This window comes from Medicago sativa, chromosome 2 (genome assembly GCF_051527215.1).
Source record: "Medicago sativa cultivar Bolivia chromosome 2, Bolivia_mono, whole genome shotgun sequence".
In the NCBI taxonomy this organism is placed as follows: Eukaryota; Viridiplantae; Streptophyta; class Magnoliopsida; order Fabales; family Fabaceae; genus Medicago; species Medicago sativa.
The window spans coordinates 67,157,829-67,170,016 of record NC_140750.1 but is presented as its reverse complement, the minus strand read 5'-3'; positions in this window follow the sequence as shown (position 1 = coordinate 67,170,016).

Below are 12,188 nucleotides of genomic sequence, written 5' to 3'. Positions count from 1 at the left end.
ACCTAAAAAACCCAAAAAAATGGGTTGGGTTGGGTAATTGGGTAGGTATGGTTTCTAAAATTTGAAAACCCATAAAAATAAACGGGTTTCGGGTAAAACCAGACCCAAACCCAAAAAATCCACTTACCCAATAATGTTAATATTTTTTATCTTTATTTTCTATGATGCATAAAATTATTGTAAAATAAGTTAAACATTGTTTTAAGAAAATTAAAAAGTAGAGTACTATTTTAAAACAAAATTATGAGGACTTGTCATTTAGTCATTTAATATTAAAAAATTAGAAAAATAAGTTGGGTAACCCATTACCCAATTCAACCCAACCCAAAAATTAGTGGGTTTTCCTAAACCCACCCAATAGTATAACGGATGGTTATTTTATCCCACCCAAACCGAAGTACCCTATTTGGTTTGGTTTTGGGTTTGGCCAAACCCAACCCAAACCCACCCACGAACACCCCTATTCACGGGAACTACTGTGCCTTTTATTTGAAATGGGATTAACCTTAAATAACATTTTTTTTTTCAAACCTTGTTAACTTTTAATATGATACTACTCCCTCCGTTTCAAAATGAGTGTCACTTTAGCAAAAAAAATTGTTTCAAAATGAATGACGCTTTACATTTCCAATACAACTTTAATTTTTTTCTTCCAACTTTACCCTCTCAAACTTTTCTCTCACACAATTTTCAATGCAACTTTAAGTTTGTCTTTTTCTAATAAAGTAAGGACAGTTTAGTAAAAGTGTTATATCTAATGATTATTTCATTCCATTTCTTAATCGGTGTGTCAAAACCTAAAGCGACACTCATTTTGAAACGGAGGGAGTAGTAACATTTACTCTCAACATCAAGAAAAATTTCCCAACATCAAGAGATCGGGAAAGTAACTCATTTTTAGTCCCCAACCTTCCATCCGCTGTTTTTAGGTTTGTGCAAAGTGTAGATCCCAATATCATTTGTAAGGAAAACAGAGAAACCGTTGACCAAATATTTTATGATTTATCAATCACTGAAAATTTTCAATTTAGTAATCGGAATAGTAAGACTTGTTATACAGAGTCATTAAACTAAATTTGATAGTACTAATATCAAGAGTTTTTTTTTTTAACAAACCAAAATGTAATATATGACCGACGAAAAATCATTCTTTCTAGCATAAGACATATCGGAGTAAAACAGCAAAGTTTAAGAAATAATTACAAGTCAAAGAAAAGAATAAAATGGAAAGGAAAGTTTTTAGCCAATACCCGGACAAAAAAGGACAAAACCACATAATATGGTAACAAAAAGCAATATTAGCATATTATTAAGAGATCTTGATTTCACACGTATAAATCAAAGTGAACATGTGCATGTCAAACATTTACACACCTTTTTTACTTCACTTAACGTATTTTTACATAAATTTAATAATTTTGTAAGCACGAATTAAGTCATGATTTCTTTTCTTTTCTTTTCTTTGAATAATATAAGTCATGATTTCAAAACTATGAATGATGTATAGTTTTCTATTGTCAATATTTTAGATAGGTAAGACAAAAATGAAAAGTAACTTGATAGATCCGATAAACGCAATGCAAGTACGCCCCAAGACCTGCGCCCTTGTGCTACGGATGTCCCACAAAACACAGGCAACTTCTCACTCAACAAGTATTATGGGTAACATGAGAATGAGCTAATCAACCATAATAGTGTGCCTCCTTGAATGTGTGCATTAAATTTGCCTAAGTGATTTTGAAGAAGCCATAAAATCTAACTTATGTAAATAGACAAATTCAGAAACATCAATGAATATGGACAATTTAATTATTATTATAAATATTTGAGTTATGCTAACTTGCGCATTTAAGGTCCATGTTAAGAAACCTAAAGCTAGAAATATTTTCTCAAGTGTTGTGCATTCAATATATTACAAATTTAAGAATTAGATTTAATATACACATTTCAATAAAAAAAAGTTATTATATTTGATTCATTAACTTGTGTCTTAAGTGAACATGTTAGTTTTTCCCTTTATACGAAAATGTATACAGTTGATTTGGAAATTTGTCCCATAAACAAATGAAGTAGATGATCAATCTATGGAATCAACACACAGTAAGATGTATTGTCATACGAAGATGAATGTGTTATTTAGTTGGTAAAGTTTTGGAGCAAAGATAAATTGTTTTGTATAGAGTAAAATTATACTATTTAACATGAAATAAACTGACTCTTATAGTGCATGAACGACATGTGTCTTTTGATTATTATTGAAACCAAACACTTTATATTTCTCTCTCTAAAAAACACATTCTCTGACGATCTCTAAAACTTCAAAAGCCTTGTCTCCCTTCTTTCAAATATGCGGCCGTAAGAGATGTAGAGAGTGGTGATTGGTGATGTGATGATGGACCTTCCATCCGTATCATCTCTCCTTCATGTTTTATGTCGTTTGACCAGTTTTTGTTAGCGAAACTCACGGCGGTCGCCGCACCCGTGAGTTTTGTTCATCTATTTTTGCTCTTCTCCTTCCAGCGACCGGCGCTCTCTTGGTTTAATCCTCCTTCGTCGCGTTTTGGTCGCTACTGATTGGAAGGAACTAGGAGGTTGGTGTTGGTTTTGATCTGGCTTTTGAAACTCGAATCAGGGTTGTTTTGGCTCTGGTTTTGTGTTTTGATTCCAAATCGTTGCTCGTTTGTCTAAATCAGCTGGTTTGGTGGTTCAAGCTGGTTCAATTTGGATTCCATTCATGTATGCAGAGAGGTTTCGTGCAAGTTCCGTCATTAGGGTCCTCGGATCTCCGCTTTTCTGCTTGCTGGTCTTTGTGTTTTGTTTTTCATTTTGTAGGTTTGATGAGTCTTCTCTGTTGGTGGGTTGTTTGTTTTGTAAGGTCTCCGACCGTTTGTTGTATGTTTGTGTTTTCCTGTTCAGAGATTGGGGAGCTCAGATTCTGGCTTAGGTGTGGTTCGGTTTCAATAACCTAAAAGGGTATGCTTTGGTTACAATAATCCTAAATGGTCTGGTCCTGTTAACCCAAAATGGTCTGGTTACTGATGTTTTGGACTCATCCCTCGATCTGAGTTCTTACGTGTGTATGCTCGAAAGAGCTTCTACGCTTGCTGGTGTATTCAGGGAGCTGTTAGCACTTGGACTTAGCTAAGAATTTATTATTGATGAAATAAAAAAAAATAGTAGTGTTTTTCAGAAAAAGAAAATGATTTAGGCGTAATGTCTTGGACCAAAATCCGGGGCGTTACATTATGGTATCAGAGCAATAATCCTCGGACAAATATTTTTGGGTGGGACGTTTTTGAATGACGCATGCTTTGATTGATGTGTATGTGTGGATGTTTTGATCCTTGTGTGCTTGGTTTTGATATCCTTCTCTATTCTTGTTATTTGGTGATATATGAAGTTTGATGTGTGATGAAAGCGTACGCGGGGATAAAAATTGGGTTTTTGATTGAATTGTAACTTTAGAAGATATTTTTGAAGGATATTTATTTTAAGAATTTTGTATAGGTTTAGCTAAGAATTTATTATTGATGAAATAAAAAAAAAATAGTAGTGTTTTTCAGAAAAAGAAAATGATTTAGGCGTAATGTCTTGGACCAAAATCCGGGGCGTTACATTAGCGGTCAATCCATTCACCGTTTTTAAACCTTGAATGTTCTTTTGCAAAGTTCACTTTTCATATTTTCTGTAACTTGGTTTCGCACCCATATGTGGGTTTGCTGGGTTGCACCTCTTATAAGTGAATTTGTGTTTGGATAGATTAGGGTTGGTCCACCTAGTATGATTTATCATGATGTATTCCCGTTTAAGTTTTATCTGGGTCAGGTCTAATGCACCCAGTCTCTGTATCTCTTTTTTATTTAATGTATTTTCTCTTTAAAAAAAAACGACATGTGTCTTCTAACTAATTTAGAAAACCTCTGCAACAAGTTTCTTCTATTCTTTTGAATATTGAACGTTGATAACTTCCCAAGTATAACCACCTTTGCTGAAACTTCTTTTTCACTTTAAGTATGGTAGTTATTTTGAAACTATGGGATGTCGAGTCTTCATTTGGCTTCAAGAGTATTTCTTTTCGAATCCTTCTACACCGTCCTTCAACGATATTTTTTGATCTTCTCTATTTGTGGTAGCTAGAGAGATTATTTTAGCCATACTAAAAACTTTATCCTAAAACTGCTCTTGATTGGATGACTAATAAATTGTATAGTTTCCACCAACATTCCACAAAGATTACTAATCTCATCTAAATTTGAAAATTGTTCACTACAACAAATATTCTTGATATAGTTTTCAAGTTTATTGTTGAGTGGTTCCTTAATTTCCACAAAGTAAAATTGTGTTGTATAAAATTGAGTCAAATTAATCAATTTTGTATTTGAAAATGCTAAAGATAAATCTCTTATATTTAAGTTCGTTATACAAATAAACAATTCACTACTCAACTTTGTAAATTTGTTATTAAACTAATGAAGATGACTGTCAATAAAATACCTCAAGTTTAGAGAGTATGCCTCGTACCCTCAAACTTTGACTATATAACTACACAATTTTAATTTATTTATTAAGATGAAGATAAGTTAGGCACTTCAAGTAATTTGTGGAGCTAAAGGTAAAATTCAAGGGTATGAGGTAAAATTCTCTAAACTCTTCTACAGTTTGACATTTACCTTCTTTTTACAATTCTACCATAAATCACTTCGAGGGAATGTAATGTTTTGAGGGAATTCAAATACTTTGAGGTGAACTCCATTGTTTGGATAATAATTTGAAGAATTCTCAAAATGATGGAAATTTATGAAGTATTTTGATCAAGTTAAATTTAGAGAATTTCAAATGACACCTAAAAGTTAAGAATTTCAAAATATTCCATTGTTATAATTTTTCAAATTTTGCATTTTAGTCCTCAAATTATCCAAAATTTCAATTTGACCCCAATAAATTTCCAAAAAATTATAAATTGACCACTCAAATTTTCAAAAATTATAATTTGACCCCTTAAAATTTTCAAAATTTACAAATTGACCCCTAATTTCAATTTTCAAATTTGGCCCAAAAAATTTAAATTTATAAAAGTTGCCCAAAAATTATGACAATGAAATTTTTTATTACTCCATCCAAACAAAAGTATTGAGAAATGAAAGTAATTTAATTGAATCATTTAAATTGCCTAGAATTATGAATTCCTTAAAATTTCCCAATTACCTCATCCAAACACACTCTAAAGGTTTTCTCTTACATTCTCCACACTTCTCATGTATCGTCCGTATCTGTTTTTACCTCCGTTTGAGATATATAATTTGAACCAAAAAGACACGGTCTGAATTATATAATATGAACCATATCTATATATAAGCAAAACTAGAAACCCTCAATCATTTCATTAGTTACAGAGTTTGCCCCAAATTTCTCTCAAACCATCCAAAATCTGAACCACCATACACTGTGTGAAATCTGAAGTTTTTTTTTTTATCTAAATGAGGGGAGGTTGAGTGAGTCATTGTTACGAGATGTCAATAGAGACAATTATATTTATGGGCTTACTCATGTCAACTAGTAAAGCATATATAATAGACCACGACATGTTGTCTGAAAGGTTACACGAGAAGACTTCGAGCTTATATCTTCCAATCGGGGACTCTTGTGGCCAAGTGGAACAAGAAGTCCAACATGGAAGAATTTGGAGCAGATCTTGGTTGAGGTTCCGGGAGGGTTTGTGTATCGTCGGAGGAGGATGGGGTGCTAGGGGTGGACACACTACCCAATAGTTGTGTTTATGTGTTGTTTGATTTAGATATTATATTCAGTATTTTTGTGCTTATAATTTGTTTTGATGCATGTTGCAAGTAATTTGATGTCAATTCGCCAAAACAATTGTGCTAACTTATGAATACATGTTTCAATATGTGTGCTGACACGATTTAGATTATATAATTTAAACATGGTTTTAGGAGTTTGATTTATATAATTCGAACGATGTCAACTTATTAACCGCAATTGATCTTTGAAACTGGTTCGTTGGAGGGTTTAACATCTTTTTGGATTATATTTTCCAAACGGTTTGTTGAAAGAATTACAGGAACCAGGGTAATTCGTAAATGTAATCTAAATTTTTTGATTGTTTGAATTATATAATTCAAAATATAAAAAAAAATAAAAAATAGTTCGGGGAAAAATGGAAAATACAAAGGGCACACGAGAACCTAATAAGTTGGAAAAAGAAAAGAATGTTATTGTTCTCGCATCCATTGTTTATTAAAAACACATGGAAATGACCAAAAAAACACAGCCGCCAGTTTTCTGTTTTGAAGTCAGCGGTAGTTAACTACCCTTTATGGTTTCTTTGTTATTTTCATGTGTTTCTAAGAAACAATAGACGTGAGAACAACAATTGTCAAAAGAAAATATCAAATCATTAATGTGTGTCAATAATATGGGCCTCAGACTTGTCTTTTGTTTTTTTTTTTTGTTCGATAGCCCAGACTTGTCTACTTTGCAAACTGATAGCTGTTGTTCTCACAAAAATAGTTTCCTAAAAACACATGGAAATGACAACAACAAAAAAAGCGGTAGTTAACTACCGTTAGGAAATTTTTGGTCATTTCCATTTGTTTCTAAAAATCAATGGATGTCAAAAAAGCAATTTTCTTGCAAACTTGCCACAATTAATGGACTACATTATTTTTCTCAATGACTGATAGAGCTAGCTTTTTATTTTATTATTGAAAATGAACGGGTACAACTATTTATGTTTTTCTTTCAAAAAAAAAAAACTATTTAAGTTTAGAAGAATCTACTTATCACCTTCGCGGATATATCCCCACGCCCAAAACTAGTAAAAATAATGAAATGCCCTTTTAATGTATTTCTTTTTATTTAATCAATAAAAAAATTCCACGTAGAATGGTATTTTTTAGGGCATTTCACATTATTCAAATTCGGAATAGAAATTAATTAGTTAATTAAAAGGGAATAAAGAAATTAAAATAAAATTTTTGGATTAAAATCTGGACATTTCAATGGATTGAAAACATTCAAAATAAAAAATTTGTGGATTTAATTGCTTCACATTTTTTTATATTTCCGGAGATTTAATATGTTTTAAAAAATCCGAAGTAACAAAAAAATTATAAATTTCCCCTAAAAAAACTAAAAAATTTGAAACAATGAAAATTTTGGAACATTATTTTTCATTTTTGTACTTAAGATTATTTAAAAGGGAAAATTTGAAATAGGGGGTGTGGGAGTATAAGTGTCGGGATTTAACAGAGAATTTTCGTAAGTTTTTTTTTTTTGTTTGCCTATTTGCTTGAACGATTTATGGTCCAACATTCAATAATGGACTTAATACTGTGTTGGGCCTTTCAAACCTAAAATTGCTCTTTTAACTTCCAAAAATTACTCTTTAACACCCTAAAAATACCGAAATGCCTCTAGCGGCAGTCAACGGTCGCTCGCAAAATAAACCAATGGCATTTAATTGTCGTTGCGTTCTAGTTTATTCCAGAATAGCAACTACAGTTAACCTATTTCTAAAAAACTCAAAATTAGAAACATTTCTCCCTCTATACTCCCACAAACCGATTTCTTCAAGTTCAAGCAAAATTGTAAATTTTAATTTTTTTAGTAGTAAATGATCAAGTGTTTACATTTTTGCAATGTGAATGTTGTTTAGACTGTATTTAAGTCCAATAGGGTGGTTTAGAAATTGAAATAACACACTGAATCAATGTTGTATATTTGCAGTCTAAGTGTTTGATGAAATGTCTGAATGAGTTTTTCTTTGTTTTTTGTTGTGTAGATATGTCTGAGAACCCACATAGGCACCGACTGGGCAGGGAGACCATGACTTCTAGCGCACGCAGAGAGGGAGTGGATGTGAACCCTATTACTAAAAGTCGACACGGTCGTAGGAGTGGCATGGAGGGGACCACATAGACGGATGCGCCCTAAATTGTGGACCCTCCTCAAGACGAGTACTATGTCACTAAGAAGTAGTACTTTAATGCAACAAAGGAGCACTGCAATGATAAAGAGGTTGGGCACCCTGAGAAGCATGGCTCATTGGTGGCCCCATGCCACCTGGTTCTTTTTTCATAGGCCCTTATGATTTGTCACTTCTACCATCATTCGGTAACTATGTCGTCTTGGAGAGACGTTGGAGTAAGTATAATTATATTTATTTATTGTTCAAATGTTTATTTTGGTTAATATATTTTTTAACGATTATTTTTTTTGTTTTGTTTTATATTTTATACTAAGAAGTGTATGGTAACAGCTAGCACACATGGAAGGAAGATTGCAACGTTGGAATTGTTGGAAGACCATTTACATTGGTTATGGAATTCAGTTTTTGCATCTGGTATTTCCCAACTACTTCATATTGGGTTCAAGACCATCATCAATGTTATTGTTACTGCATTGTCAGAGAGGTAGCATGAGGAGATTAGTAGCTTCCCTCTACATGTAGGGAAGATGGCCGTCAAACTAGATGATGTGATGTGACTTCTAAACATCCTCATCATAGGGAATATGATGAGGCACGATGAGCATACCTTTTAGGAGTATATTGTGGAGCTGATAATGATGTTGTTGGATGTTGATAAGGATATTGTGATTCAAATAACGAGAAATAATGAGGGAATGTTTATAGTATTTTGTTTATTAAGAGAATATATGAGAAGAAGATTTGTGAGGAACATCAGTTAGAGGATGTTCCTGGGGAGGTGGAGGAGGAGAGACATAATAGGTACCAATGGTGCGTGAGGACTTTCTTGCTCTTTCTATTCGGATGTACCATACTCTCTAACAAGATCAACAAGCATATTAAACTCAGATGACTTAATGTGATATGGAATCTGTCAAAGTTACATGAGTGGTCATGACTAACGGGATATGATGACACTAGCTAATCTATACTATTATCTATATGAGGCTACCAAACCGACAATGGGTTCCCTCGGCGGATGCGTGATACTATTTAAGGTAATAATTTTTTTATATTTGTTGTCTATCCTATTATAATATGTAAATATAAATGTGTTTGTTTTCATTCTTAGGCATGGGCTCTAGAGCATTTCAAACGCTTGTTTGCACGAGAGCTTAATCCACGGTATAACGCAAGCTAACCATGTGCTTCACGTTTTCTTCCAAATAAGGGCCACATTTCACCTCCTCTCTACCAAGGCATCCTTGGTCGTCTGGCGATGGAGGATGTTATATTTAGTTCTTATGGTGGTCATCAGCATGTGCAACATTTTGCAAAGATATTCTGGCACTTTGGTTGGTTTATAGCTGACAAAGGAAAAAAGTGTGTATCGTGAGTGTGTTAATCCGTCCAACAGATGTGGTTCATGTACCACCTCCTAGGCCGACAAATGAGGAGGTCATTGTGAACGAGGATCATAACAGACATCGTCCTAACACACTAGTTGAATGTCACAAAGACCCTCTACCACTTGGATGATGATGGGTTGCATGATGATAACTTAGTGGAATACTTTCAAGATTTCTTGAGGAGAATGCATGATGAGATGCCCTCGACCACCACGTATCAGACATCCTGAAGGCATAGGAAGCAGTTTTTTAGGAGACATTAGTTTTAAGTTTACTTGTTTTTGGTTATAAGTAATTGAATGATTTTGGTTTTATTTGTTGTTTTTTGATGATATTATTGTATGTAAACTAATAAGATTATCGTATGAATGAATCATTCCAATTTTATTTTGTTAAAGAATGATCGAAGAGGCATTAGTTTTAGAATATATTTAAGAATGATTGAATAAAAATGTTGGTGACAAAAAAAAAACAATTCTGATGACAAATCATCTTACGTTATTCTTAACATATTTTTCAGTCAATTTTTATCCAGGATAGAGGAGTATTATAACAATTGTTTATGGTTTTCAGGACATTTGTAGTGATTTCAATATTGAGTCATGTAATTATAGTTTTTCCTAAAACATAGCAATTATATGGTGTTTTGATGTAATTCAAGAAGAAATCATGTAAATCGACAAAACAAAACATCTGAAGACTTGTGAAGACTTTGGGAAGAACATGAATGAAGATTCAAGAGGCCTCATAAAACATTAAAAAGGGAGGAATTTTGTTCCCAAGTCCGAAGACATCTTATATGGAAACAAACGCCCAAAAAGACGAAGAAACAGACGATTATGCGCAAAAACACACACTCAGGTGCCTTGAGAATAGGTCATGCACCTTGAGCATGAGCTGGGCACCTTGAGCACAAAAAAAAAAGCCTATGCACCCCAGTCATGCGCCTTGAGCATGCTGGGAGCGGGTTAGAACTGATTTTTCCACTTTTTAAGCGGTTTAAGCCTAGTTTTTCAACCTAAACCCAGTTGGAAACTACATATAAATGCAACTCCTCTCGTTAACAATTTTTCATTCATAACGAAGTGGTTCAAGAGGAATGCAAGCACTAGGAGCTTCAAGGGAGGAATCTCCTCACTCTAAGCCTCTAAGGTATGTTTTATTTCTTTTGTTATTTGTCTTTAGTTACCATGAGTAACTAAACCTTTTTAGACTAGAGTTCTAAGATAAACCTTTATTATGTTTGTTGGATTATTTAATTTAAGTTTTTTATTTGGTTATTTTTCAAATCCTATTTAATTTTACTATTGCGTAAGATTTGTCTTCTCTGAAGTGAACCACCTTGAGATAACAGTACTTAGGAAAGTGACATACCTAATATTGATGAAAACATACCTGAATCAGGAAGTAACTAAGATAACGATTAACGGTAATTATGGAAACATGGTGACTTCATGACTTAAATCAGCATAGTAACTTTATTCTTCTTTCATCCTTTGTAAGGGAGACGAGAAAGAGTTGCCTGTTAGTAGAACTAATGAGAGAGAATATGTTGATGTCCTTCTAAGATTCAATAAACGATGGTCCCTTTAAGACACTAAGAATTTAATAACCCTAATATCCGTTGTTGATTCAAATACCTATGTTTAGGAACAATTCTATGTTGCTTCCCGGTGCAAGTTGTTGTGATTATGAGAAGCTACAATTGTAGCTTTGCGTTTGAACGATCACTCACCGTAAAAAGAAACATTCAATTTTTTTTTTTTTTTTAGGAAAAACATTTTATAATTTAGATGTGTCGAATTTTACTATATTTATGCTACAGGATTATTTACTTATATTTGTGCTACTAGATAAATTGAAATGGACAGCTGTGATTTGCCATCATCGTATATGACAATATTGGCCTTGGAGGGAGATAAAAAGCTTCATATTAATTTGTATAAGAATAGTTACTAGCTTGTATATAAATAATGTAGGAGTGTATGAGATTGGATATAATTGTTATATATCAAAGGAAAGGAGTGTAAGGACGTAGGTCCATTGTATGTCGTCTTCATACTTCCGTCATGATCATTTAAAAATGAAGGGTCCTACGGTTCATTATCTTTTCTTGTTCTTCTTCTGAAAATATTCGATCTTCATAAACAATGAATTGGTAAAGAAACTAAGCATTCATTTGTTTCCTTTCATATATCATTTTTCTATTTTTAATGTGAATTATTATGCTGAGATGAGGTCATGCTTATGCAGTGTGCACTTTGGTTTCGTAGGCCAAAACACCATCTTATATAACATATAAACTCGAATAATTAAAGAGGTGATTTGCGACATTTTTCTCTCATGAACTTAATCATAACTTTTGTTTATTATATATTACTTCAAACGACGTTTGTGTTTATTAAAAAAGAAACGGGCGTTTGAGTTTATAACTTACATAATACTTTCTCCTCTCTTTTATACTCTTATTGTTGAAAAATTAAATATTAATTTAAATTATTTTTATGTTATTTTATACTTATGAGTTAGTTTAACCACTAATTTTATGAGACACTTTAAATTTAATTTGTTAGCCTAATTGTCTGTTATCAATTATTAGCTAACTTATCTTTTTATAAATTTACGTGCTATCAACTAGTTTAATATCATCTAATATGTGTTGCTTTTTATCATCTAAATTTAGTTTGATATCAACTAGTAAAGAAACTAACAATGCTTGTATGAATAATGGTAAGAACAAACACTTTTCAATATATGTACTGCTAAGTATTTTTGATTTGTTAAAATTAATCATGAAACTCATATGATTTGGTAGCACTCAAGTGAATTTTTATAAATTAAGATTGTTTTGC